A 25,837-nucleotide genomic window follows, 5' to 3' on the forward strand; every position below is an offset into this window, starting at 1 on the left:
AGAATGTTGACAAAGGGGAGCTTAATGAGCTTCCACCCACATTTCAATTATCCTAACAAGCTGCCAGAGGAATCCCTGTTTGCCGTATTGCATTCTGGAAAGTTTTGACAAGCCCAGGAGGAATCTATCAGGCTGAAGCTGAGGGTGCCTAAGGAAAAGAAAAACAGTCTTCCTCCGGAAGGGATGTGCATGGATGACAAGGCCAAGCCAGCAGTCAGTTTTGTCACCTGATATTTGAGAGGGTCCTCTGCTCAAAAAACACCCCCTCCTTAGCTACCCAGTACAATGTATCGGTTACCATAATGCTGCATAACAACCAACCACAAAGCCCCAGTAGTACACGGTAACAATTGACTATTTTCACTCACAAGTCAGTGGGTCAGTTGGGCAGCTCTGATCATCTGAGCTGAGCTTGGCGGGGTTCGCACATGTCTCTGTGGTCAGGCTAAGTGGCTCTGCCGATCTTGGTGGGGCTGTCTCACATATCTGGGACAACTGAGCTGATTCTGCTCTTATTCACATGGTCTGTCATTCTACCCACGGGTTTATTCACAGGACAGCAGGAGAACTCCAAGAGACAGCCCCAATTCATGCAGGGTCTCTTGTTTCCAGGCTCAGAAAAGGTATAATGTTCTTTCTGCCGCATTCTGTTGGTCAAAGCAATCCCAAGACTAGCCCAAATCCAAGGATTGGGAAATAGACTTCAACCCTTGATGAGAGGGGCTAACAAGTCATGGCAAAGAGTGTGGATCCAGAGACACCATTGATGAGGTCCATCAGTGCGGTAAATCTCCCACAACAACGTAAAAGTAACAAAGCACCATGGACTGAACAGCAGCTGTATGCATATAACAGGATGCTAAAATGGAACGTTTGGGTCTTGGTTTCAGCTGAGGCTCCACGGGCCAAAAACAAAACGAAATGTTCAAATACCTGACATTTCTAACCTTGCAAAGGGTCTAAATGGAAATAGTTTTCTGACTCTTGGTCCAACGGCCATCTCTGAAAAGACTGAAGCTGGAAACTGGGGAAAGGATTTTTCTGGAGAAAGTAATCCAGTATGAAATTAGTCTCAGTCGCCTTGGAAGAGGAGAAAGGCAATGACTTCTGACCACAGCCTTGCCTGGTGAGAGGAACTTACAGGAAATATCTCTAGTTTGCTGTGAATTCCCTAAGTCTGGGGAGACTGGCATCTGATTGAGACCTGAAAAATGTATAGATTAGTCAGACCACGGCTGGAGACTATCGAGATCTCAGGATGAGGATTGAGGATAGCACTAGAAGCAGGACTTACCCTGATCCAGGTGCCAAGGATGCATGAGCTTCCCAGGAGTCAAGCAGATGTGCAGAAACTGGAATGGAGGTGTCTTAGAAGCATCCTACCTAAAAGGAGTAGAAAGAGGTACTGACAGCTACCACCTGGCATGGGATCTGGGAAAGAGGCACCACAGGAGGGGAACTGAAGAATCCCCACCTGAACACAGTTCTCAGGTGAACAATTGGGGGACTATGAAGCGTGGACACCACTAACGGGGACCTCAAAGAATCCACAATACACCTCAAAGAATTGACTCAGCTTTGATCACTTGCCAAACCTGAAGGAACTTTAAATACCTGCCAGGCAGAGAGCACCAATGCCAAACTGTGACACTACTGGTCAAGAGAGCCCTTATCTGCCCTCACCTCTCCTCCCTCTGCTCCCTTGGGCCTTTGGCTAGCAATCAGAGCAAAGGTGAGGACCCAAGGAAGCCAACGACAACCCCCTTCCCCAACATCTGAGCTGACAGAGGGGCGACCAGGGCTACTGCTAACCCACACTGATACTACTTCTTTGTTTGAACTAGAAAAAAAAAGTACCCACTCCAAGAACTTTACCTCCATTTATCTGAAGTTTGTCATTATATAATCTATTTGTTGTCTATTACTGCATAACATATTTCCCCAAAACTTGGTAGTTTAAAACATTTATTATCTGACAGTTTCTGTGGGTCAGGAATCCAGGCACAGCTGAGCTGAGTCCACTGGCTCAGGATCTCTCACCAGGTTGCAATCAAGGTATCGTCAGGGCTGCAGTCTCAGCTGAAGGTTTGAATGGGGAATAATCCTCTTCCAAGCTCATGCAAGTGGTTGTTGGAAAGATTCAATCACTCTAGGGCTGTTAGCCAGTGGTCATGCTCCCAGTTCCTTAACATGTGGGTCTCTCCACAGGGTAATTCACAACAAGGCAGCTTGTTTCTTCAGAATAAGCAAGAGAGAAAAGCTGGAGAGAGGTAGTGCCAGATAAAAGATAGTCTTTTATAATCTAATATTGGAAGTGACATTCCATCATTTTTACTATTCTATTCATCAGAACAAAATCACTAGGTCCAGCCCCAAGGGGACGTGATTACGCAGGATGTGAATACCAGGAGCAGAAGATAATTAGGGGGCTATCACAGAAGTTTATCTACCAGTATAATAAAATATACTGATTTTATTAAAACAACAGGCCACTGCCATCAGCCAAAGAATTGTTATAATAAATACATAGATTGACAATGTATATGACATAAACAATACCCACTAGACTTATGTACTATACAACATGTGAATTATATAAGATTGTGGAGGAAAGATGCTTTAAATCTTTTTCAAACTTTTATTGTACACATTTTCAAGCATTTGTAAAAGTAGGGGATAGGATAACAAAAAATAATAAGATAAACATGATCGTTCTTTTTTCACCTATACCCCAACCCTTTACCCCCAAACCACTAGTTTTTGAAAAGCAAATCTCAGACACATTACTTCATCTTTAGTAATTCAGTGTAAATATCCACATATCGTATGTACCATTATTCAATTAAGTACACCTTAATTTCATCTACTATTCAGTTACTGTTCAAATTTCTCCAATTATTTCAGAAATGTCTTTTGTTAAAAAAAAGTTGGTTTGCTTGAAAGAAGGTTTAACTTTAAATGGAACTCGGAGTTTTAACCATTACTTAAGAGCAGGCATTTTAATTACTGACACAGAACTATTCTGTGAGAAAAATGACTTCAGGACATTTTATTATCCAGGAATAGCCAGCAAAGTGATGGGGGCTGCTCAAAATTTTACCCATGAGCAGAGAAAGCTTCGGCTCACCAGGGCCTTGCCAATGGACAGTGGAGAAAACAGTGAGGGTATCTTCTCACACTCTACAGAATCCCGCTTATTCGCCAGGTGAGTGACACACAGGCTATCTCTAAGCCTCACTACAGTACTTCAGGCGGGTGTTATAATCCTCATTTTAACAGATGAAAAACTTAAACACAGGAGAATTAACTCACCTAAAGTCACACAGCTGTTATTAGGTACAGCCTATATTCCAACTCAGGTCGGTCTGACCTCCCCAAGGAGCTCTGGAAGTCACCTACCAAGTAACACTGTCATAGTCTCAGGGCGTTAAGACACTGTGAAAGCCTTTTTTACAGTTGTGACAGATGTTAGCAGAACCAAACCACGTCTTCTATTCATTTTTGTTTCCTTGGACTTGACGCAGAACTGGGCACACAGTACGTGCCGAATAAATATAAAGCCTTGAAGCCACCATAGCACAGAACCTTATTCAAAGAAACCTCCGTTCTGGCAGCCAGCCAGTCAGTCTGAAAAGCAATTTCCACCCGCTGCCCCATCTACCATCAGCTTTATCTCAATTTGTTTCCTTGACAATAGCGGCAGGGGTAGAATCAGCTGCAGAGGTTGGGAGCAAGATAGATTCAGGCCCACATTATAGGAACTCACCCGAGAATATTCAATTTCATTGAAACTAGAAACTAGATATTGAGAAGAGTCTGGTGGAGAAGTTCACAGCATTGTTACTTTTGATGGGACAGCTTTGGCCAATAAACTGGATTCTTTCATTCCATGAATCCCTCTCAAAAGTCATTACCTGTATCTGAAACTGTCCGTACTCCCCACCCATGTCTCTTTACCTGACAAACTCCTAATCCTTCAGAGCTCAACAGAAATCTCATTTGCTCAGCCAAGGCTTCTCTGCCTTCCTGGATGAAGTTCCATCCTTCTCATATGTGTACTTATCATGTATTCAGTCCTGTTTCCCCTGGAATGACATGCCAGATAAGGAAAAGATTGCAACTGTCTTGTACCTGGAACATAGTAGGCATTCAATAAATATTTGTTGACCAATTGATTTTTTTTTAAAAAAAAAAAAAAACAAGTTTAAAACTGCAATTACAGCCAGGTGCAGTGGCTCACGCCTATAATCCCAGCACTTTGGGAGGCTGAGGTGGGTGGATCATGACACCAGGAGTTCAAGAGCAGCCTGACCAACACGGTGAAACCCTGTCTCTACTAAACATACAAAAATTAGGTAGCCATGGTGGTGCGTGCCTGTAATCCCAGCTACTCAGGAGGCTAAGGTAGGAGAATCGCTTGAACCTGGGAGGCAGAAGATGCAGTGAGCCGAGATTGCACCACTGCACTCCAGCCTGGGCGACAGAACAAGACTCTGTCTAAAAAAGAAAAAAAAAAAACTGCAATTGCTGAAGTCTCTTTAAAAATATCACAGAGCACAGAGGCATTCCATTCATACAATAGAGCAAAGCTTGAAATGCACTTCCATCTCATCGTGTTCCCCACAAAACGCTCCAGTACATTCTTCTCTTCTCTTTTATAAACTCCCTAAAATCTCCAAATCTAGCCATGCCCCCTGGCTTGTGTTCCCTAGTCTTCTCTTCCCATGCAGCAGTTTCTCCTATGAATCGACTGAGCCTTTCTATCTCTTTTGAGTTTTCACATTTATCCATTATCCAGATTCTAGAAAGCAAAGAAAGCCTTGAAACTGACTCAATAATCTTCCCTCCTTGGAAAGTGAGACAGGACCGTAAACTCCTAAAGGCATGGATTTATGCCCATTTTTGTTCCCTGCTGTGTTCTCAGTCTTTAACTGATGCTCAGCCAAGATTTACTAGTCGAACAATATAGTTCTCTTAAGCTTATCATATATTTTTGTTGTTGACGATGAATAAGCAACAAGAGGTGTTGCCCGAGTGAAAGGAGGAAAGGAAAAGTTTAATAAGGAATAGATTCTCTATTTGGAAGTCTAAGATGGGAAGTCTGCCTGAAGAACCATACCAAATGGAACACAGCCCCTGGTCATTCTCAGACTAGACCAGCCTCTGTGTGCTGCTGAATCAGCAGAAAACAGCACGGGGGACATGAACGAGGTACAGCTCGGCAGCGTGGCAGCAATTTGGCTGACAATTTCCTTCTATGTTTCAGCATAATTGAATTAGCATCCATGGAGACTGTCTCCCAGACATCGGCAAATGCAATACTGTGGAGCAGGCACCGCAATTCATCTGGCATTATGAGGCACTGAATTGCCATCCAACCCCGCACCTCTCCTTGTTGCTTTGTGTGTGCTCATTAGAGAAAATTAGGTGGATGCGACAAGCCTGGGAACAATTAAAATCTTCCCACTTAGCCAATTCCCAGCAGTGGTGTCCAAGTTCTCCCAATATGCACTCGGCTTGCTCAGCTAGTATGCGCAACTTCCTGGATGTGCTTTCAAATTTTAAGCAATGGATAAAAATTCATTTTGCTCCAGCTGAGGATAGGAATTGTTAGGGCACAGAGGGACAGCCATGATATGAACCAACCAGAACATCATCCATAGCGGATAGCATCGAGACCAGGAGTCCTGGAACTCAGTCCAACTAGGAAGAGCATTTGTCAAGACAAGTCTAGGGCAGTGGAGCTGGGTGGTGAGTCAAAGTCAAGGGCCAGGGAGACAGCATCCAGCGTTGCATCCAGAGGGCTAACAGAAACTAGACGTTGCGGGTATCAAAAGCAGGATGCAGCAGAGAGTGAGGAATAGCACTGAGCACATGATTCAGAACCAAGGTTCTGAACATCAAGAAAGTGCTAGATTAAACAGAGGCTATGGGTGGCCAGTTAAAGAATTGTATTCTGCTGGCTGGAATGGCTTACAGCTGCTGGGGAGCAGAGTGGTGTGAGGAAAAGAGTATATTTGTGGAGTCATATGGATCTTCTGCTTCCTCAGTGGAGAAAGAAAGAAACCCATTTTGCAAAGTTAGGAAAGGATTAGAGATGTGCTAGGAATAAAGGTATTATCTGAATAACAGGGCTTTGTCTTAGTTTGAGTTCCACCAGAAAGGGATTGTATTCATCCATTCTCACACTGCTATGAAGAAATACCCAAGACTGGGTAATTTATAAAGGAAAGAGGTTTAATTGACTCACAGTTCCTCATGACTGGAAAGGCCTCAGGGGAATTACAATCATGGTGGAAGGTGAAACAGGCATGTCTTACATGGCGGCAGCTAAGAGAAGTGAGTGCTGAGCAAAGGGGGAAGCCCCTTACAAAACCATCAGATCTTGTGAGAACTCACCCACTATCATGAGAACAGTATGAGGGTAACCACCTCCTTGATGCAATTACCTCCCACCAGTTCCCTCCTATATGGGAACTACAATTCAAGATGAGATTTGGGTGGGGACACAGCCAGAACATATCAGGGACCCTGAGATCAGGATGTGAGTAAAGTACTTTATTTGGGAAGTGATGGGAGAGGAGTGAGATGTATTAGTCTGTTTTCACGCTGCTGATAAAGACATACCTGAGACTGGGAAGAAAAATAGGTTTAATGGAATCATAGTTCCACGTGGCTGGGGAGGCCTCACAATCATGGCAGAAGGCCAAAAGCACTTCTTACATGGTGGCAGCAAGAGAAAATGAGGCAGAACTGAAAGCAGAAACACCTTATAAAACCATCAGTTCTCATGAGACTTATCCCCTACCATGAGAACAGTATGAAGGAAACTGTCCCCGTGATTCAATTGTCTCCCACCAGGTCTGTCCCACAACACATGGGAATTATGAGAGTACAATTCAAGATGAGATCTGGGTGGGGACACAGAGTCAAACCATATAATGGGGGAAAAGAGTCAGAGAAGAGAAAAAAACAATAAAAGGTTTTTAAAATCAAGCCAAATACCATTTTGATGGGCATCAAAAATAACTTCCTAGGGACTCTGCAAAGCATGCAGAATACATGCCTCAATGTTCTTCCAACTCAGCAGTGAGGGATCTGGGAGCTTTATATACCAACTCCCATCAGTCATTGGCTGATGGCTTCTCCCGGAGGATGTTAATTCCCTGGCACTTCTGGTCTCCTTGGGAATGGGCAGACTGGTCTTCCTCATCTTCAGAGAAAGCCCCCAAGAGATGGCGATACTGAGAGATGACAGTTGGCCTTTCAGGGTTGCTATGATAAATTCTGATGGGGCACTGACCACTTCTACTGCCAGTTTTGGGAGAGAACATGGCACAGAACTCCATCAATTCTATCTAAAAAATCTCCCTTCCAATTTTCTCCCCTCTCCACGCTTCAACATGGACTCTTTTATGCCCTCAAATTAGAGGAAAGGCTAAAGGCACATGAAACAAGTTCTGGCCACCTCCTTTGCTGGTCATGTTGAGAGTCTTGGACCTCACTTTGGAGCATTGGATGAGTTGGCATTTACTGTTTTGTTCTTGGCTTTCTTAAAGCAGGGGTCCCCAAGCCCTAGGCCACAGCCTGTTAGGAGCAGGGACACACAGCAGGAGGTGGGCAGGCAGAGAGCGAGCAAAGCTTCATCTATATTTACAGCTGCTCCACATCCCTCTCATCACTGCCGGAGTGCTGCCTCCTGTCAGCTCAGCGCAACATCCGATTCTCATAGGCACACAACCCCTATTGTGAACTGTGCATGCGAGGGACCTAGGTTGCACGCTCCTTATGAGAATCCAGTGCCAGATGATCTGTCACTGTCTCCCATCACCCCCAGATCAGACCGTCTAGTTGTAGGAAAACAAACTCAGGGCTCCCACGGGCTCTACATTATGGTGAGTCATATAATTATTTCATTATATATTAAAATGTAATGATAGAAATAAAGTGCACAATAAATGTCATGTGCTTGAATCATCCCAAAACCATCCCCCGACCCGGTCTGTGGAAAAATTCTCTTCCACAAAGCCAGTCCCTGGTGCCAAAAAGTTTGGGGATGGCTGTTTTACAGGACTCAGTCCAAACTGAGACAATGTGTCCCATTTGAACACCAGCAGAAGTGGTCAGTGCCCCATCAGGATTCACCATATCAATGCAGAAAGGCCAACTGTCATCTCTCGGGGGACAGCAGGGGTGCACTCCTCCCACCTGAAGCCTGATGAAAGGGATTCTGCAGAGAGGTCTTGGAGAGCTTGATTTCTGTCCCCTAGTGATTGGGGAACCCTGTGGACTGGAGTCTGACTTGCACCTGAGAAATCCAAGGGGCCCAGGGATAGCTGAAGAGGGCTTCAATCTGGCAAGCAGCCGCACTTCCACCAAAGGTCAGTGTTTTCTGTGGGGGGCAGGAGATAGAGAGAGAGTGTGTACAAGCAAGCTGACCTAGGGATATTTGAAAGATGTTTTGCCTGATCTTCGCACGCATGATGAGCCTCTGTGAAGGGGATGTCATGCATGGCTGGACAGTTGGAATGTGAAGCTCGTGCAGCTCCAGTGCGGAGAACTACAGGTAAGAGACCTGCATACAGCATCCCTGAAGATGGACGTGTCCTCAGTGCACTGAACAAAAGCTCTCGCTCAAGAGTGTTGCAGACATCCAGCCATGTTCCGCTCTTACGATGTACATGCCCATGCGGGCTTACAGAAACCTAGAGAAAGGGAAAGGCTTTTTCTAACTTGCACAAGACAGCATCCATTTGCCAAGCTGAGCATACATGAGGCTGTGTCTGATCCCTTTTTTTCTAATCCCTACAAAGATCTTGTGTTTCGAAGCCAATGGAGACAGAGTTCCAAAGTTCACACGAACTCACCATGAGAGAGTGGCATCCTGCAGGACCCAGCTCACAGCAGCAGTCCCAGCTAAGCCGGACCTTTTTCTACCCCTTGTCTCTTCCCACTGTGCCCTCACCAACCTTAAAGGGGCAAGGGCAGCCTGGCTGGGGAAGAGATGGGAGGGCAAAATTACCACTTTCTTAGAGAAAACTCACGAAGCTGACGGTATCCATTTCCCACTGCAGCTTCTGCCTGCAGCAAGTCTGAGCAAATGAAGTCAGAGGCATGACCCTGCGCTGGACTGGACACATTAATCACTGAACTAAAGTGGTGTGGGGGACCACAGATGCCAATGACATTTTTATTACCTACAAATAACAAATATGTAACAAAGGGGCCTGGCTGACATTCATTCAGAGGCAGAGGGGACTGGTCCTGGGATTACACAATAGGGGAGGGGGCAACAAAAGTAGCTTTATGACTGTATCCTACATCTCTGCTCTTTCAATATACGGGCTATTTAGAGAAAACATCCAATAGGCATTGTACATGGAAAGCCTCCAAAAGGCACTCACTAAGTGGTTGCTCTTGTTATTATGAGCTGCTTGTGCAGGTGAAGGTTAAACCAGACTTTCAGAGCTAAATGCCAAGAGGGTTGCTCTTGGTTATCAGCCCTGGGCTGGACAGGCTAGGAGGAGGAAATGAGTGGCTGGGAGCAAGGTCTATAAACCAGAGTGGAGCATGAGGGGCCCTCCACAGCACCACTGCTGGGTCGTCAGCCACAGGAAAACTGCACATGTTGTGATCATGATGCTGGCTCCTGGAAGAGCATCTTTCTTTTCCCCGTTGGACGGCAATTTGAGAAGGAGATTTGCTGATTTGTCTTTCTGAAGCTAAACATCACGGTGGGTTGGGGAGGGAAGTTGGGGTGAGAGTCAAGACTGTCTGCCGCCTGCACCAGCATCATCATGCAAAGAGGACTGCTCACCCAGAGCTCAGGTCCCAGGCACAGTACAGACACAGGTAGAGCTTCTGTTCCTCCGGGGTTTAGGGAAAGTGCCCTGGGACGCCTCATGCAGATGCCAAAAAAATAAAGTCAGAACTAAGACGAAGGGATACCCACACACAACCTATGCATTCACTGGTTTCTTTCTTTACCCAAGGGCAATGGAGATGAGCTGTTTTATTTATACCTGATACACACTTCAATAGGGAACTCTTTAGCTGAGCTAGCTCCTTTTTCTGTAAAACACAGAGCTCCTTGAGGGCAGGGACTGTGTCTCAACTCATCTTTGACTCCCTAGGACCTAACCCAAGGCCTGGGTAATACAACAGAAGGTGAGTGGGCTTTAAGCTCATATAAATTAGGGTTTGAATTGCAACTCTGTCACTTACTAGCGTGTGACCTCAGGCAGGTCACCTCACCTCTCTGAAGTTCAATTTCCTCATCTGAAACACGGAAATAAAAATACCTACCTTCAAGTTTTGGAGAAGCAGAACTAAATTTAAATTTAATATGCTGATTATGGTAACTGGCCCACAGAAAAATAGTAATTATCACCATCATCATCATCATCCTTATTTTCCTTTAACATCCTCTCAGTTCCTCAGTTATGTTCAGACGGCTCTGGTTCTCTTACTGAATTTACTGCAAACATTGCCAGATCATTTACACACCGAAGACATCTCCCAATTTTGGCACGAATCCTTAGTTACACAGTCTGTAAACATAGTCAGAGCTAAAAATACTTTTTCATTATCGGATAAGAAGATTCCTTTCTTTTCCTTTCTGCTGTCTCCTCATGCTCTAGCTCTGCCCCACGTGGGTCCTGAGAAAAGTAATCTTGTGTGACATGTGAGCTTTTTATCTAAAATCAAATTTGGCATCCCAGTTCCCTATAGGGCAAGTGTAGCATTTTCACACATTTCCAAGACGTCAAAGAGAATAGCTGCCCCTTTTGTTTCATGCCAGTTTCCTCCAAATCAGTTTTCTACTCATTAATTTATCTGAGATTCAGTTGCTCAATCTGTAAAATGGATCCGTAAAGTGATCTAAAAACACTGTCTTCACACGTAGGAATGCTCTGAAGACGGATGAGTGGCCAGAGAACTCAGCTTACTTACATGGCCACTTTCATCAATCCCCACTGTACCAGTGAAGGAAATCAGTGGGCCTGTCCTTCCCAGCTGCTGGTCAACATTATGTCCAGGCTGAGCTTGATCAGATTTGCTCTGCTGAGCCGAAGGAAGCGACTCTACGACACTTTTCATGAATTCTGATCAAATGCCCCACCCAGGGTAGCTACGGAGTCCTGCTGTGTTTTTCCTGTTTAACCCTTCTGGAACTCTGTAAGTTACAGAAGACATAGAAGAGAGGAGAGTGTTTTGGGGGGAGTGGAGGGACCCGTCGCAGGGCTTGTGAGTGGCCGTAGTTAGAGACAAGGCTGAAAGGAAGCAAGACAGGACGGTGAGGGTGAAGAAACTGCAAGTAGAGGTGTCTAAATATCATGCATTAGGCATCAGGACTGGGGCAGGAATCAGAACAGAAAAGAGTATCTTTCTCTTTTCTGACTCCATCAAGTCACCACACATGGAAAACTGGATTTCTTGTGTGGAAAGTCCCCAAAAAAGGAAAAAGGAGAGGTGAGCAGGAACAACCATTGCAGATATCACTTACTGAGCACTGTGCTAGGCGCCTTACATAGAGTCTATATTTAATCCTCCCGATAACCCAAAAGTTTGGTGGTATCATTATGCTTTTCATACCGAGATGGTAACTGACCCAGAGAAGTGCCTTCCTCGACATTCCCCAGCTCGCTCTATCTGCCAGGCCTTTAATGTTTCCATCATTCATTCAATCTTCAGCCATCATCGACTGAGTGTTAGACTCTGTGCCAGGCACTAGAAGGGTTCCAATCAGGTAAGCAGAGAGAAGAGAGGAAAAGAATTTCAGAGAAAGGGTAAAGGGGTGAAGATAGCACAAAGCCAGAATGCAGGAGAGTTTTGGAATTCAGAGCGTGCTTAGAATGCCAGGGAAGCAAGTGAGTCAGGCCCACCTAGGAGGTTCCTCAGGGAAATCATCCCCATAGTCCCACCTCCTCCCCAGTTCCCCAGTTCCAGTGTCACTGCAACAAGAGAAGCCTGTGGGGTTATGGAGCAAGTTTTGTTTTTTTCTAAAGTCCCAGGAACAATGGTGCTAGCAACCCATGCCCAAGTCAATCAGAAACAGAGCCACAGTCCCTAGAAGGAACAGGTGTCACCTAATCCCACCAGGAAGATATGTCTCCCTAAATCATGGTTTTCCAGAAACAGCCAGTAACACTTACCGAGCAATTTACCTTGTCCCGAGCTCTTATAGGCATTTCACATACATGAGCCCGTTTAACCTTCACTCTGTGAGGTAAATAGGTTAATGATCCCCCATTTCACAGATGAGCTAAATGAGGTTTGGGACTTGGAAGCTGCATAGTCAAGATTCAAATCCAGATTTATCACACTCCGAAGGCTTTTTCTGAACCCCTGTGCCATGCCATCCCTCCTACCATCTTGCAACTGTGAGCTCACCCCACTTCTCAGGTTGGCCTACTCCTAAGAGGGCTATCGCAGGAAAAGCAGCATAGTAGCTCTGCCCCTTATGAGCTAGGTGATCTTGGGCAAGTGACTTCATCTCCCGGAGCCTCAGTCTCCTCATCTGTGCAATAGGAACTATATCCTAGAGTTCTTGGGGGCCCTTTACACAGGACTTTGTCATAGGAAATGTGCACACTGGAGATGATCCATCCCTCTTAGGAGTCTCCTACACCATCCTCACTGTTCCATTGGCAAAACAAAGCCGAGCAGACCCTGGAATGGTGAAGAAAAGGCCACAGCTATTTGCAACAACCAGTCACTGAGACCTAGCAGCCAAGATAGGATTTTGCTCATCCTTTTTTTCCGAGAAGGCTGGTCACATGACGATAGGTATTTGATGAATATTTCTTCTGAAAACATACACACACACATGAACACATACAAACACACACACAGCGGAAAGGAAATACATCAGCATGTTCTCCCTGGTTATCTCCAAGCTGTGGAAACTTTATCTTTCTGTTTGCTTATCTGATTTTTCTGATTTTTCTATGTTAAGCATGTATTACTTGTGGCACTGAGATCTTGAAAGACACACATCTCACTATAGATTACCTCTGGGAAATGAAAATGGGAAAAATTAATTAGGAGGACTTTTTTAAAGCTTTGTGTTCATTCTTCATTTTTGTGTTACTTCTGAAATTTTTTACACTCTCCTTTTAGTTCAAATTTATTTTCTTCTTTTTCTATTCCACCAAAAAGTCTTCCTCTGGATGGAATATTCACCAACACCCTCTCCCCAGCCCCAAAAGATTACAAGGAAGTGGAGTCCAGCTAATCTTTTCCTGTGTCTTTGGGAATTTGCTTGCTGTCTGACCCAGACGCTCTACACATGCTCATAAAAACCTTCTGCCAAACTTCATTAGCCATTTAGGCTGCTGTGGTGCTATTCTGAGTACCTTATCTTCTGGCATTAATTTAAAGCAACATTGTCTCACCTGTGTAGGCATGCTTCCATGAGTTAGAGCCTTAAAAAATGGACTGCAATGGATTTTGTCAAAAATTGCCAAAAATCAAAATGTCTGGTTTCATCTCCTATCTCATTTCCAAATCATTAGTAGCAACTGCCTATAGCACTTAGTAGGAAAGACCCTGAGACCATTCCCAGGTAGAGCAAAAACAATCAAACCGCAAGAAGTTAAAAACACTGGCCAGGCACGGTGGCTCACCTGTAATCCCAGCACTTTGGGAGGCCGAGGCAGGCAGATCACTTAAGGTCAGGAGTTCAAGACCAGCCTGGCCAACATGGTGAAATCCCGTCTTTACTAAAAATACAAAAATTAGCCAGGCATGGTGGCTGGTGCCTGTCATCCCAGCTACTCGGGAGGCTGAGGCAGAAGAATCGCTTGAATCAGGAGGCAAAGGTTGCAGTGAGCCGAGATCATGCCACTACACTCCAGCCTGGGGGACAGAGCGAGACTCCGTCTCAAAAACAAACAAACAAACATACACCATAGCCTTTATGAATTAATGTTTTCTGCTAATGGATTACTGATGTCCGCCATGGCATGAAATCAAGGGCTACTGGCATATCTGATATCCCAAATCTAATGAAACATGTCCTCCTTTCACTCCAAAGAAGCAAACTGGTGGGACTCCCATGTGGTACAGTGTGGCAATAACACAGCTATTATTTGTGAAGTGCCACTTTGATTTATTTTATTTTATTTTATTTTATTTTATTTTATTTGAGACAGAGTCTTGCTGTGTCATCCCAGGCTGGAGTGCAGTGGTGTGATCTCGGCTCACTGCAACCTCTGCCTCCAGGGTTCAAACGATTCTCCTGCCTCAGCCTCCCAAGTAGCTTGGATTACAGCCACCTGCCACCAGGCCCAGTTATTTTTTTTTCTTGTACTGGAGTGCCACTTTGAGCAAAGGATTTTCCATACCTAACACATCTTACAGCAACTCCCCAGTTATCAGGACAGTTTTGGTTACAAGCGTCAGACAGCCAACTCACACTAGCTCAAGCAAAAAGGGTGTGTTTTGGCTCATGTAACTGAGAGGAGAACTGAGTTAGAGCTTAAAAATCACAGGAAGAGCTTTAGGACTGACACCAGTGGTGGGTTCCAGCAGACTTCTCTTTTTCTTATCTCTGTGTGTATTTGCATGCTGATCTCTCATTTCCTCTTTGCTGTGGTTTGAAGGTAACCCCCAAAGTTCACGTGTTGGAAACTTCATCTCAAACGCAACCATGTTGGGAGGTGGGGCCTAACAAGAGGTAATTGGGTCATGAGGGCTCTGGCCTCATGAATGGATTAAGGTTGTTATTTCAAGAGTGGCTTTGTTTTTTTGGTTTGTTTGGTTTTTATTGTTTTTGTTTCTTGTGATGGAGTCTCGCTCTATTGCCAGGTTGGAGTGCAGTGGTGCAACCTCAGCTCGTTGCAACCTCTGCCTCCCAGGTTCAAGCGATTCTCCTGCCTCAGCCTCCCGAGTACCTGGGACTACAGGTGAGCGCCACCACGCCCGGCTAATTTTTGTATTTTTAGTAGAGACGGGGTTTCACCATGTTGGCCAGGCTGGTCTCGATCTCCTGACCTCGTGATCCGCCCACCTTGGCCTCCCAAAGTACTGGGATTACAGGCGTGAGCCACTGCACCCGGCCGAGAGTGACTTTATTTTAGCAAGTTTCAGTCCCTCTTGCTCTTGCACTTAATTACCCTTCTTTCATGGGATGACACAGCACAAAGGCCCTCTCCAGATGTAGGCCCCACTACCTTGGACTTCTCAGCCTCCAGAACTGTAAGAAATACGTTTCTTTTCTTTATAAATTACCTGGTCTGTGGTATTGTTATAGCAATACAAAACAGATTAAGACACTCATACTACAAACAGGCCTCTCCCATACGAAGAGGAATATGGTTGCTGTTTTCCCAGGCATAGAGTGCTAACTTTTCCCAACATGTGTTTATCAGTCCCAGGGGAAAACTCTGATTGGACTGTTTGGTCGTATGGCCATTCTTTGGGCCAATCACTGTTGTCAGGTAATTTGGTCAGAATTCAGCTATATTCCCATCCTTCTGACCAAGGGGTCTGTGTCTACCAATAAAAGAAAGGTTTGAGAAGCTTAATAGTCATTTAAAAATCAGGGCCACCACGAACAGTTGTGCAGGTTGCATGCTGCACAAGGGCACCAGCTGAGTGGATAAGGAAGGAATAAAATCCTGCCTGTGCCCTGTTTATGGAGCAAGCCATAAACTCTGGCCCCAGGTACATCTGCTACAATTGTTCTAATTCATAACATGGTGTTATGCAGGCTGGCATTAGCCCAAGGAAAAAGCAACAGCTACTGCAAGACACTACAGTCCCTAGGAAGTAAATAATGATTATCCCATTTTTAAGATGAGAAAACAGAGCTCACAGAGGCCAAGTGAATCACCCAAGGCTATACAGGAGTCTCTCCTTATTCCCAACGCCCAGCGGATGTCTGAAACCATGGATACTACTGAACCCTGTATATATATATATTTTTTCCTATGAAACAAACCTATAATAAAGTTTAGTTTATAAATTTGGCACAGTAAGAGATTAACCACAGTAACTAATAATAAAATAGAACAATTATAACAATGTACCGCAATAAGTTATGTGAATGTGGTCTATCTCTCTTCTAAATATCTCACTGTAATGTATTCATCTCTGTTCAGACAGCAGTGGACCACAGGTAACTGAAACTGGGAAAAGTGAAACCGCAGATAAGGGGGAATTACTGTACAGCAGGAAACAGTAGAGTCAGGATTCAAACCCAGATTTGTGTAGCTCCAAAACCTGTGTTTTGCCTATCATAACCCACTGAACAACCTGTAAGAGAAATGGGACCCACCAGGCTCCTAACAGCATGAAGAAGAAGTGAGAGAAGTGGATTCTTGTGGCTCTTCTCTCTGAAAACCCAGTTAACCCCACAGAAACAAACAAGCCACTTAAGAAAGCCAATCCAAGCCCAAGACAAAACACTCCAAAAAAAAACCTGTGTTTGCAAACAGCTTGAAAGTCATGGTGTTCCACTTAAAAAGGTAATTTCTTGCTTGGAACAGTGAGAAATTAGATGCAATCTGTTTTGATTTCTTCATAATTTAGGACACGCTTTAGTGACCAATCTGCACACGTGCCAGCATCCTTCTGTCCTGAGGGTGTGCTGGCTTGGTTTGTGTCTCTGTTCATAAAGGAAGTCTAATCATCCCACAGGAAAAGTGGCCTAGAATTTCTACCACAGGCATGGAGACAGGCTGAGCAGCCTCTTCCTGGATATTCTTATTAATAAGAATAAGAATAATTACCATTTACTGGGCTTTTACTGTGTGTCAGGTCTGGCACTGAAAACATCCATCACCACAAAACCTTATTGGGATGGGGTTGGGGGGATATTTTTTGTACTCAGCATCTGAACACCCTTCCTCTGTAGGAGGAGAATCCCCCACTGGGCAGTTCTCGGTAGGAGCTGGACCTGTCTCCCTCCATAGGCTCAAAAGAGGCCAGAAATCCATGAGTTCCCCATGATCCTTTCAATATATTTTGTTTCTAAAAAATAGACTGTATTGTTTAGAGCGGTTTTAAATTCACAACAAAATTGAGAGGAAGATACAGATTTCCCGTATATCTCCCTCCTCCAACATTCTCCCCCACTGTCAACATCCCCCACCAGCGCAGTCCAATTGTTACAACCAATGAACCTACACTGACACATCATCACCCAAAGTCTGTAAGAACATGTGCCCACCAGTACAGTCTCATACAGAGTCGTTTTGCTGCCCTGAAAATCCCACCTACTCATCCCTTCCTCCGTCCTAACACCTAACAACCCCTAATCCTTTTATTGTCCCCATCGTTTTGCCTTTTGCAAAATATCACGTCCCTGAAATCATACCATGTGTGGCCTTTTCGGTTGACTTCTTCCTCTTAGCAATGTGCATTTCATTAAGTTTCCTCCACATCTTTTCATGGCTTGATGGCTCATTTCTACATTCTATGTTTGCTTACATTAACCAAAGTCTATTTCTGTTGCTGGCATCCAAGCACCCTGCTACAAAAAAAGTGCTGTTATCCCCATTTTACAGATTAAAAACAACAACAACAACAACAAAAAACCCTGAGACTCAGAGAGACAAGACTAGGTGGAAGGGTAGAAAAGCTACAAAGGACAGAGGAAAGCTGCAGGAAAGCATGCAGGCGGCACGATGCAGCTGAGAGGAGTGCAGTTTTGTAGTCAGGAACTCGGATACGAGGGCCGGCTTCATCACTTACCCGCCGGGGGGCCTCTGGAAAGTTGCTTAACTTCTCTTCATTTCTTCATCCATAAGGAAATGGGTCTCCATTTCTTCATCCATAAAATTCAGGTTACTGTGCCTGTAACAAGCAATTCTTGAGAGTATTAAAAGAAATCAGGTATAGGCCAGGTGTGGTGGCTCACACCCATAATCCCAGCACTTTGGGAGGCCAAGGTGGGCGGATCACTTGAGGCCATGAGTTGGAGACTAGCCTGGCCAACATGGTGAAAACTTGTCTCTACTAAAAATACAAAAATTAGCTGGGCATGGTAGCATGTGCCTGTAGTCCCAGCTACTCAGAAGGCTGAGGCAGGAGAATAGCTTGAACCTGGGAGGCGGAGGTTGCAGTGAGCCGAGATCTTGCCACTGTACTCCAGCCTGGGAGACAGAGCGAGACCCTGTCTCAAAAAAAAAAAAAAAAAAAAGAAGAAAGAAAAAAGAAAAACAAAGAAATCATGTGTATATTGCACTTAACACAGTGCCTGTCTCAACATGTGTTAGCTGTGGTATCTGTTATTGCTATTATTTGTGTTCATTAACCTAATTCTATCATACTCTGTTATAAACCAGGACTATCTGACCATCTGGAAGGATTCTGTTTGCTCTATTTTGTCCTTTCCTCAACCCCCAGAGCTGCAGGTGAGGGAAAGGAGAGGATGAGTGACCCTTCTGCCTGGAGATTCTTGACATGAGGGGACGTCTGAAACTAGACATTCTGTCTGCTTCTTTCCATATCTCAGGGGAACCCTAGCGCAAGCGAGTGGGGACCCGGCCTGTGCTCATTGATTACACTAATGATGATGGATTTCCTCCCCTTTCGCACTTAATCAACAGCTGCCCAGTGTTTTATCACCATTTCCCAGGGCAGAGCAGGCCACCCCAACCCCTACTCACGAGGGCCTTTTCTTTCTTACTCCATGTGACCCAGAACAGAGCCCATTAAAGAACTCACTCATTTCTCCACCCTCCACCCCTTTAATTACAAACAGTGCTGAGAGTTGAATAACACAGAACAAAAGACAGATTTATTTACCCCAGGACATAAACAAGATTATCAGAAACAGGCATTCAGAAGCCCTTAGCTCCTGGGAGAATTTTAATTTGCTGACCCCTGGCTTACAGAAATCTTAGGTCTTTCCACATAATTATAAAACCCCGAGAGTTTTGCCTGCTTGAGTTATTTATTGGCACGCATCCCCAACCCGGCTGCTGGCTCTCATTGGCCAATTACAGGCATCTCCAATGGGACTTTGAAACAGGCTCTTCTGAGACAATGCAGGAAGGCTGAAAGAAATTCTCTTTTCCTTGGTGAAGTTTTCCTACTGGCGGCTCCCTGGAATGACCGAGGTACACAAACAGGAGGGAGAAGGAGGCATGATTACATTGATTAGAACACTTTGGGTTACAAATCACTTAATCCCACATCGAACTGGCATTAAACCAAAAAGGGACTGTATTGTAACTGAAAAGTCCACCATTAAAGTTACCTTCAGGCACAGCTCAATTCCGGGGCTATAACCATGTCAGTGGGCTCGGTCTCTCTCTACATCTCTCACCTGTTTGCCTCCACGTCGCTGGCTTCTTTCTCATGGGAGAAATGGTCCCCAGCCCTCCTAAGCTTCCAACCTATCAGCTCCTAGAATTAAGTCTCATTCGCTCAGCTTTGGTCATGTGCCCATAGGGAACCAATCACTGTGGCTGGAGGAGGAAATATGCTGATTGGCTAGACCTGGGTCATGTGCCCAATTTTTTTCTTTTTGTTTTTGTTTTTGTTTTTGTTTTTGTTTTTTTGAGATGGAGTCCGGCTCTGTCGCCCAGGCAGGAGTGCAGTGGCAGGATCATGGCTCGCTGCAACCTCCACCTCCAGGGTTCAAGTGATCTTTCCATCTCAGCCTCCCAAGTAGCTGCGATTACAGGTGCCTGCACCATCACCCCGGCTAATGTTTTTGTATTTTTAGTAAAGACAGAGTCTCACCAAGTTGGCCAGATTGGTCTGGATCTCCTGACCTCAAGTAATCCGCCCGCTAGGCCTCCCAAAGTGCTGGGATTACAGGCGTGAGCCACAGTGCCCAGCAAGTATACCCTATCTTGTATCTGGGGTGGGACCAATTCTATCTGAACCATATGGGCTAAGGCATCATGGGGTGAGTCCTCAAAGAAAAGTCAGGGTGTGTACCCAGGAAAAGGGAGACAGATGTTGAGCAGATAAAAGCAATGAAATGCTTCGCTTTTATCTATCCATCATAGTATTCCTCTGGGTTCGGGGTTACAGGACACCCCACACTCTTCCTGGAGCAGCTTGGAAGTGGCCACTTTAGCATGTTAGGGGTTAAATTGTTTTCTCCCCCTAAATGTACAGCTTGACATCGTAACCCACCCACTTCAGAGTGTGACTGTGACGGTTAATTTTAGGTGATGTGTAGGGGAAAACTCTTCTCAAACTCAAGCTTAGTTTTTCATCTACTCTCACACCACAACAACCATCAACACAGAAGGCTTCTGTGACCAAATGTGGGGCGGCAGTTTCCCCACATACCAAGCTGCAGACACCGGTTGGGTGTCCTCTAATTCAGTTCTGACACCATCTACCTGGAGATAGTATCGTATCCCACAGGTTGAGGGCTCAGTCCCCAAGACTGCCTCTCTACACACACAAACCAGTTGCAAGTTTGGAACTTCTGGCAGATCGGTTTCAAGTTGGGGTTCCCCAACCCCCACTTTGGATTTGATTAATTTGCTGGAGTGGCTCACAGAACTCAGGGAAACACTTACGTACATTTACCAATGTATTATAAAGGATATTGCAAAGGATTCAGATGAAGAACTGTATACGGCAAGGTAAGGGTAGGGGTGCAGAACTTCCATGCCCTCCCTGGGCACCACCGTCTGGGAGTCTCCATGTGTTTGTGAAACCCGAAAATTTGAGACAGGTGCCAGTTAATTTAGAAAGTTTATTTTGCCAAGGTTGAGGACTCGCGCCCATGACAGCCTCAGGAGGTCCTGACGACACGTGCCTAAGGTGGTCAGAGCACAGTTTGGTTTATACATTTTAGGGAGACATGAGACATCAATCAACATATGTCGTAAGATGAACATTGATTCCCTCTGGAAAGGTGGCACAACTCGAAGTGGGGAGGGGGCTTCCAGATCATAGGTAGATAAGAGACAAATGGTCGCATTCTTTTAAGTTTCTTATGAGGCTCTCCAAAGGAGGTCATCAGATATATATTTATTTCAGTGAGCAGAGGGGCGACTGAATAGAACGGGAGACAGGTGTGCTGTAAGCAGTCCCCAGCTTGACTTTTTCCTTTAGCTTAGTGATTTTGGGGGCCCAAGATGTTTTCTTTTCACGTGTTCAATTATCTAGAAGCTCCCCAAACCCTGTCCCTCTTGGGTTTTTCCGGAAGCTTCATGATATCACCATTCCTTCCCCTAGGATATAGGGTGGGACCCTATCATGGGAGGGTCTTAAGATCCACGGTCAGAAAGGTGGGGGAACATTAGAGTGAAAAGAGGGCAGGAGAAAGTCAGAGGCCACCCACGAGGCCAAACACACCCACCATTCTTAAAAAGGCCGTAACAAGGACTGTGGGAGTTATGAGCCAGGAACCATGGACAAAAACCAGTACATATCATAACACCACAGGGGTCAACTTGGCTGCATTAAGGAATAACTAGAAACCTGGTGAAGCACTATTTTGGGGTATGTCTGTGGAGATATTTCCAGAGGAAATTAGCATGTGAGTCAGTGTGAACTAGATGGGGAAGAGCCATCCTCAGTGTGGGCAGGCACCATCCAATCTGTTGGCGGCCCAGAGAGAGCAAAAACAGAGAAAGGCAAATATGTCTATCTGTCTGCTGGACTTGGATCCACTCCTTTTCTCCTGTTTTGGGGCAACTCTAAGTTCCCCAGCCTTTGGACTCCAGGACTTAAACCAGCACCCCTTCCCTCTGACCCCAGGTTCTCAAGCCTTTGACCTCAGACTGTGAGTCACACAATCGACTTCCCTGGTTCTGAGGCCTTCAGACTTGGACTGAGCCATGCTACCAAAATCCCAGGGTCTCCAGCTTGCAGACAGCTTGTTGTGAGACCTCTCAGTCTCCATAATTGTGTGAGCCAATTCCCCTAATAAATTCCCTCTCATCTATCTGTCTGTCTATCTATCTATCTATCTATCTATCTATCTATCTATCTATCTATCTATCCATCCTATTGGTTCTGTCTCTCTGAAGAACTCTGACAAATACAGTGACCCTTAGGTCTTTAAAGAGAGTATCAAGTTAAGGCCAGGCGCGGTAGCTCACACCTATTATCTCAGCACTTCGGGAGGCTGAGGCAGGCAGACCACTTGAGCTCAGGAGTTCGAGACCAGCCTGGCCAAAGTGGCAAAACTCCATCTCTACTCAAAACACAAAAATTAGCTGGGCGTAGTGGCGCATGCCTGTAATCCCAGGTATTTGGAAGGCTGAGGCCAGAGGATCACTTGAACCTGGGAGGTATAGGTTGCAGTGATCCAAGATTGTGCCACTGCACTCCAGTCTGGGCAATAGAATGAGATTCTGTTTCAAAAAAAAAAATAATAATAATAATAATAATAATAAAGTTAAAATAAAGTCATTAGAATAGGTCTTAATCCAATATAACTGGTGTCTGTTTAAGAAGAGGGTATTTGAACACGGATATGCATACAGGGAAAATGTCGTGTGAATATGACGATGGCCTTCTACAAGCCAAGTAGAGAGGCCTGAAACAGGCTCTTCCCTCACAGCTCTCAGAAGGAACCAACACTACCAACACCTTGGTCTTGGACTTCAAGCCTCCAGAACTGTGAGACAGTGAGTTTCTGTTGCATAAGGTATCCAGTTGTGGTATTTTGTTACCCAAGCAGCCCAAAGTAATACGGCATCCTTTGAGGAAGAAGTGAGGCGAAGTGTTCAGGTTCCCCGAGCGCCTAGCTCAAGCCTCACTCCATACTCTAGAAGATTCCAAAGCTCTCCCGGGATTCCTGTAAATCCCTGGGGAGTTATACCACCATGGTCCCTCCTGATTTCAGGTTGCTGTTTCCATGTGGGTTTTCTCTGTTAATCACCATTGATTTGGATATGATATTCAGCCCTATCCTGTAACGGGCCACCCAGAAAAAGAATCCATTCATCCAAGACATGTCTGTCACTTTGCTGAAGTCTCTTGGATTAGAGAGAGGAGGAGGTTAAGTGGTAAGTTCACATGAAGCTTCGAAATTGAACGATAAGAATCCATGTTCATTCATTCATTCATTAAAAAAATTATTTACTTATTTATTTATTTATTTATTTATTTATCTGATACAGGGTCTTGCTCTGTTACCCAGTCTGGAGTGTAGTGGTGCAATCACTGCTCACTGCAGCCTCAAACTCCCAGGCTCAGGTGATATTCCTGCATCAGCCTCCTGAGTAGCTGGGACTACAGGAGCGTGCCACCATGCCCAACTAATTTTTTGTATTTTTTGTAGAGATGGGGTTTTTTGCTGGCAAAATAATATATATATGTTTATTGAAACCCACTTTGTGCCATCACTGAGGCATAAGAAGACACAGTGAAGAACAAAATAGACAAGACCCCCATCCTCACAGAACTTATATTTTAGTTGGGAACACAGACGATAAACAGGAAAAATAAGCAAGAGCGTTCCAGCTTGTACTAAGTGTCATGAAGAAAACAGCATGGTTGGAGGCTAGGCACGGTGGCTCACACCTACAATCCTAGCACTTTGGGAGGCCAAGGGGGTGGATCACTTGAGATGAGGAGTTCAAGACCAGCCTGGCCAAGATGGTGAAAACCCATCTCTACTAAAAATACAAAAAAATTAGCCAGGTGGCAGAGTCCTAGTAATTCCAGCTACTCAGGAGGCTGAGGCAGGAGAATTGCTTGAACCCAGGAGGTGGAGGTTGCAGTGGGCCGAGATGGCGCCACTGCACTCCAGCCTGGGTGACACAGTAAGATTCTCCATCTCAAACAAACAAACAAAAAAAAACAGTAGGGTCGGGTGGTGGCAGTTACATGGGAATGAGCACTTTGGAGATGACATTTTTTAGCAAGGGTGAGGGAGTCAGAAAATGACTCTTGGAGGAAAAGAAAGTGGGGGTGACTCTAAAAAAAAAAGGGGGGGAAGGAGTGAGCCACGTGCCAGTGATGGGAAGCTGGGCCCAGACTACAAATGAGGCTGTGATGTTAATTTCTTGTGTCAGCTTAACCGGGCCACAAGGTGCCCAGATATTTGGTTGAACATTATTGCTGGGTGTGTCTGTGACAGTGTTTCTGAATGAGCTTAACATTTGAATCAGCAGACTGAGTAAGGCAGATGGCCCTCCACAGTGTGGCTGGGCTTTCTCTAATCCATTGAAGGCCTGAATAGAATAAAAGGCTGAGGCCCAGTGTGGTGGCTCACACTTGTTATCCCAAAACTTTGGAAGGCCGAGGTGGGAGGATAACTTGAGCTCAGAAATTTGAGATCAGTCTGGGCATCATAAAGAGACCTTGTCTTTACCAAAAATGTTTAAAATCAGCCAAGCATGGTGATGTGCGCCTGTAGTCCTAGCTACTTGGTAAGCTGAGGCAGGAGGATCACTTGAGCCAGGAAGGTAGAGGCTGCAGTGAACCATGATTGTGTCACTACACTCCAGTCTGGGCAACAAAGTGAGATCCCCATCTCAAAAAACATATAATAAAGTTTTTTAAAAAAGAAAATGCTGAGAAAGAAAGAATTCTCTCTCTCTCTCTCTCTCCCTGATTGTCTTTAAGCTGGAACATCAGTTTTGTTCTGCCTTCAAACTGGGATGTAGACTGGAACTTACACCATTAGCTCTCCTGGTACTTAGGCCTTTGGACTCAGACTGGAACTATGAGATTATACCATCAGCTTTTCTGAGTCTGGATTTCTCAGCTTCATGATCATGTAAGCCAATTCCTTATTATAAATCTATATATGGAGATACACACACACACACACACACACACACACACACACACACACACACACTGAGAGAGAGAGAGAGAGAGAGAGAGACTGCATATCTTCTGTTTCTCTGAAAAACCCTGACTAATACAAAGCGCCCCAGGGCAGCATACCCCCTGACAATAGGGCCAGATTTTTCCGGAAGGGAGTGGAAATTTCCACTGCCAGCATCCTGGAATGAGGTCAGACAATGAGGCTGCGGAGAGGCGGACCTTCTACTGGGCAGCCCTTAGACTGGGCCGTGGTGGGCATGGGCTCCAAGAAATTCGTTGCCCTGACCACCCAGGGGCGTACTCTGTGAATGTGTGTGCCCAGTGGGGGCTCTGGGCTCTGAGCACGTTGCCTCCGGGAGTAGTTGGGAGCAACACTTCATGCCTCCTTCCCTTCTATCATCTTGGAACTTTCGGTAGACTCAGTATAAAAGCTGCAGCCTGTTCTTTGCTGGTGCTGTAGACAATAAGGAGAGGGTCCGTTCTGGGTCCGAGGAGAGGGGAAGGTGCACCTGGCGGAGCAGCAGCAGCTGGAAGCAGAAGGAGGGGAGCTGAAGCAGGGAAAAAGCCGCGCCTCGTGGGAAATGTGAGGCAGTGGTCCAGAGAGCGCAGCTGGCTACAGTGACAGGCAAGATGGATCTGCGGAGCATGCCTGTGCTCCCCAGCAAGGGAAACCTGGTCGTGCAAAGGAAAGTGAAAAGAAGAGGAAAAACAAAAACCAGAAAAAGCAAAACAGAAAAAACAAAAGGAAAGGAAGAAAGAGAAAGGAGAATGGAGAGAATCTTCTGGAAATTGAGTGGGATGGGAGCCAGGACATCACAATTAAGGTCTTAAAAGAGATAGCAGGCTGGGCGCTGTGGTTCACGCCTATAATCCCAGCATTTTGGGAGGCGAAGGCAGGAGAATCGCTTGAGCTCAGGAGTTTGAGACCAGCTTGGGCAACGTGGCGAAACCCCATCTCTCCAAATAATACGAAAATTAACCAAGTGTGGTGGTGCACGCCTATAGTCCCAGCTACTATGGAGGCTGAGATGGAAGGATGGCTTGAGCCCAGGAGGCAGAGGTTGCAGTGAGCCACTGCACTCCAGCCTGGGCAACACAGCCAGACCTTGTCTCAAAAAAAAAAAAA

At 45.3% G+C, this 25,837-nt stretch overlaps 1 long non-coding RNA gene across 1 annotated transcript; it reads right to left on the reverse strand.

Moving 5' to 3' along the window:
* Positions 1-340: 340 nt before the first annotated feature.
* LOC144333146 (uncharacterized) lies at positions 341-19,325 on the reverse strand. Its single transcript, XR_013401546.1, has 4 exons — positions 19,280-19,325; positions 17,701-18,121; positions 1,295-2,260; positions 341-1,204 (listed from the first exon to the last, which is right to left on the reverse strand). It is a non-coding gene; the product is annotated as an uncharacterized LOC144333146 (long non-coding RNA).
* Between the last annotated feature and the right edge of the window lie 6,512 nt (positions 19,326-25,837).

The sequence above is a fragment of the Macaca mulatta genome, chromosome 11 (genome assembly GCF_049350105.2).
Source record: "Macaca mulatta isolate MMU2019108-1 chromosome 11, T2T-MMU8v2.0, whole genome shotgun sequence".
Classification (NCBI taxonomy): domain Eukaryota; kingdom Metazoa; phylum Chordata; class Mammalia; order Primates; family Cercopithecidae; genus Macaca; species Macaca mulatta.